This window comes from Pollicipes pollicipes, unplaced genomic scaffold, assembly GCF_011947565.3.
Source record: "Pollicipes pollicipes isolate AB1234 unplaced genomic scaffold, Ppol_2.1 Scaffold_6052;HRSCAF=7182_pilon_pilon_pilon, whole genome shotgun sequence".
In the NCBI taxonomy this organism is placed as follows: domain Eukaryota; kingdom Metazoa; phylum Arthropoda; class Thecostraca; order Pollicipedomorpha; family Pollicipedidae; genus Pollicipes; species Pollicipes pollicipes.
The window spans coordinates 27142626-27146605 of record NW_023596805.1 but is presented as its reverse complement, the minus strand read 5'-3'; positions in this window follow the sequence as shown (position 1 = coordinate 27146605).

The following is a 3980-nucleotide window of genomic DNA, read 5'->3' as shown; positions in this document are numbered from 1 at the left end:
GCCATACGGTGGCGTATGTTAGCCACATAGTGATGTCTGTAAGCCATACGGTGATGTATGTGAGCCATACGGTGATGTTCGTAGGCCATCCCGTGATGTCTGTAAGCCACCCGGTGATGTCTGTAAGCCATACGGTGGTGTACGTTAGCCATATAGTGATGTCTCTAAGCCATACGGTAATTATTTGAGCCATCCAGTGAGGTATGTAGGCCATCCCGTGATGTCTGTAAGCTACCCGGTGATGTCTGATCCATCCCAGAGAGCCATATGTGAATGCCTACTGCATACCAGTTATTCTTACGAGACAGCTACTATATCTCATTGAACCTTCTCACAATATGCACCAAATGTCAGCAATCCACGCAGTGCGTCTTCTAACAGGTCAGTTATCTATACAATGCCAGTAATATTTACTACAGGCTAGTAACCCACCCGGAAGTGTCTTCGACACAGCGACCTTTGCACAGCGGTTCCTAATGCATATCCGGGGGGGATCTAGCCCTGGTGTTGTTTTTTTGGGGGGGGGGGGGCAACCGTTCGTCGCCAGCTGGCTGGTGTGGGATCCGAGGTCCAGTGCACTTATCAAACACGATGTCTGCGCCGAGTATGACTAAACCGCGTCAATATGCGTTTCGTTTTGATATTCAAATCGCTGCCAAACTTCCTTCATGAATTTTTTTCCGAAACGGAAAGAAATGTTTGATACCGCATCCATCAAAGTTAAATTAGACAGTAAGTAGACGAAACTTGTATGAAATCCTGGGAATGTTTTGGGGGGGACAAAACATATTCTCAGAGTTTTTTTGGGGGAGAGGGCCAGGGCCCCGTTCCCCCCCCCCCCCAGGATCCGCCTATGTGCATATTGGTGACCCATCTTGTACGAACCTGGCCTGACCCGAAGCCCACTTAGGCCATCAGTATTACACATTAAGCCCCGTGATATCCCGTTTGGGCGAACTAACGACTTAATAATAGTAACGAACCGGGCCAACAGACCTCTCTGAAGTGGTATCCTCCGCTAGATGGCAGTAGCTGAATCTGAGCTTATAGACCCCAGCTTTATCAGGTATTGAAACTACTTACAACAATTTTCGAATTCTTGTTCACCAAGTATAAGTTTAAGTATGTCAAGTATGCTTCCTTCAACCATTTTCAGTTCAAAGAACATTTTACCTGATATCAGACCTTGATTTTAGGCGATTAAGGGACTAAAACGCCTAGAATGGAGACGCGTGCCATAATGTGTTCACGCGTCGTCTTGTTCAATGATGCAGTTTGATATTTGCCAAATTCAATGCAATTGTCCATTCATTCCCGTCTGTGAGTGTCGGCTCACGCCATCCTCGTCTTTAAGTGTCGGGTCACGCCATTCTCGTCTGTGAATGTCGCGTCACGCCATTCTCGTCTGTAAGTGTCGGGTCATGCCATTCTCGTCTTTAAGTGTCGCGTCACGCCATTCTCGTCTGTAAGTGTCGCGTCACGCCATTCTCGTCTGTAAGTGTCGCGTCACGCCATTCTCGTCTGTGAGTGTCGCGTCACGCCATCCTCGTCTGTGAGTGTCGGGTCACGCCATTCTCGTCTGTAAGTGTCGCGTCACGCCATTCTCGTCTGTGAATGTCGCGTCACGCCATTCTCGTCTGTAAGTGTCGGGTCATGCCATTCTCGTCTTTAAGTGTCGGTTCTTGCAATTTTCGTCTGAAGTGTCGCGTCACGCCATTTTGCATAACACCATATTTTTGCGCCTCTGCAACCTGAATGACAGAAAAACGACAACTTTTCGGTGATTGTAACGGATCAACTCACCTAAATGTTTTGGTTTTGTTAATTGCACCCCTTCCCCCCGCTCTACACTGTCTTAAAATTTAGCTCCGCACTGGCTCGGGAGGGGACGAGGTTATTCAAAACCAAAACAAGTTTGGAAGAGACAAATCCCAATAACAAGGCTTTATAGTTTTGACACTTGTAACGCAATTTAAAGCGAACCGAAAATGCGGGGAGCAATCCAGTTTTGGAAGTCGGCTAGACAGACACGACCAACTCAGCCTCCTGAGCTGATTTTAGAAAGGGCACCTTCCTTCTGTCATTGCGCATTCAATGCGGAAAGATTTACGTGGGTGATGGCGAAAACAAACAAAAACCTCAAGACCAGAAGTCGTGAATACCCCCCCCCCCCGAAAAAAAATACCGTAAGAAACGTGGAGATAAACCGAGCGGGCTTGTTATGTAGCGCATTCTACATGTAATTTCTGAGACGCGAACCCACGCCCTGGTCGCTGGTCAGAGAGTGCAGCACTCGCCTAACAGAGCCGCAACGGCGGTCCGTGATTGGGTGTGATGGACCATGTCATTGCACAATCTGCTGATGACGTTTACCGCGTATGCCTCGAAACGAACCTGTGACCTCTGACCGTAACCTTGCCCTGTGACGCAGGAACTGATGCTGTGACCCCTGACCTGCTCCTGTACCTTCTGAAGTGATTTTTAGCCCTAGCCTGACGCTGTAACCTCTGAACTGTCTGTCTGCCGCAGAGGTACTGATGGAGGTCACGCGCACCTGCATAGGTGCGGATCTGGGCGCTGGGTGTGAGATCGGCATGACATCTAACGGGATTACGAAAAAGCTCTGCACGTCTACCTGCTCAACAGATGGCTGCAACGGCTCTCCGGGCGGTACCGGGCCAAGCTCACTTAATCTAGAAGTACTCGCAGTCACCGCATCGTTCCAGCGATGGTTGTACACGTAACGTTTCCGTGTGAACACTTTCTGGTGATGGCTACATTTTGATTGTTTTGCTGACAGTCGATGACACTACGTTTGACGGGGCGGAGTGAGCGACTAACCCGACGTTTGACAAGGTGGATCGAGCGACTCAACGGGCGTTTGACGAAGTGTTGTGATCGACTGACCAGGCGTTTGACGAGGTGGTGCGTGTGACTCTGCAGGCGATCAGCGATGGACCTCAGCTGATACGTACCTGTGTTGCCTCGGTGTCCGGCTGTGCCGGCAGACAGACTTTGGTCACAAACCGGCCCGGAGAAGAGATCCACGTGTATCGCATCACCTGGCGTGTCCTGACCTTAGAATAGAAGGATGCCTCGTGACAAGGTGCACCGACCATTTGGATTGTCTCTGGCTGCTGGGATGCTCGGGAGGCAGGATGGCTCGGATTAGTAAAAACAGACCATTGCCCAATCAGTCCGCCGAACTCAGTGACTCACAGCTCAGTGGCTCATAGTTCAGTGGCTCATAGCTCAGTGACCCATTGCTCAGTGGCGCACAGCTCAGTGGCGCACAGCTCAGTGGTTCGAAGCTAGGTGTCTCGAAGCCCAGTAGCCCACGGTTCAGCACCTCACAGCTCAGTAGCTCACAGGTCAATGGCTCGCAGCCCAGTGGCTTACAGCTCAGTGGCTCACCCCACACTATGCACAGGATGTAACCGATGCTCCCGATACAAGCAGGCGAACTGAGGCGCGTAACATAAACAATGCTGTCGTTAAGGCCACATGCATGGTGGCAGCCAGAGCTTGGCAAGGGTGGGGCAATGGTTGACAAAGAGCTCCCTGATAGTGAAAGTACCCTTCCCGACAAAAACGCCGGATGTGACCGAGTTGCTAATAAGGAAATACTTTTCGTTGTTATTTCTCATATTTGCCTTCTGTAACTGAAATAGAATCTAGATGCTGCCGGGAGATCAGCTCTGTATGAATTTCGCAGGCAATATTCTGAAGAAATCATGCGTTAAACGACCCGCATGAAAAAATCTCCGCCGCGCTTATTTTACGACGGTCCAGTTGACGTTTTCTAGACCGACAGAACAGAGAAGCTTTGCGGAAGTTTTAATCTGAGTATTACATCATGTGGTATAAGATAGAAATAATTCAACAATCTATAATAACATTGCCAAACCACATCTGTTGGTGCCCTTTGTGCCCACTGCCCACTGCCCTTTGCCGACACGCGGCCCTTTGGCTCGACAGGA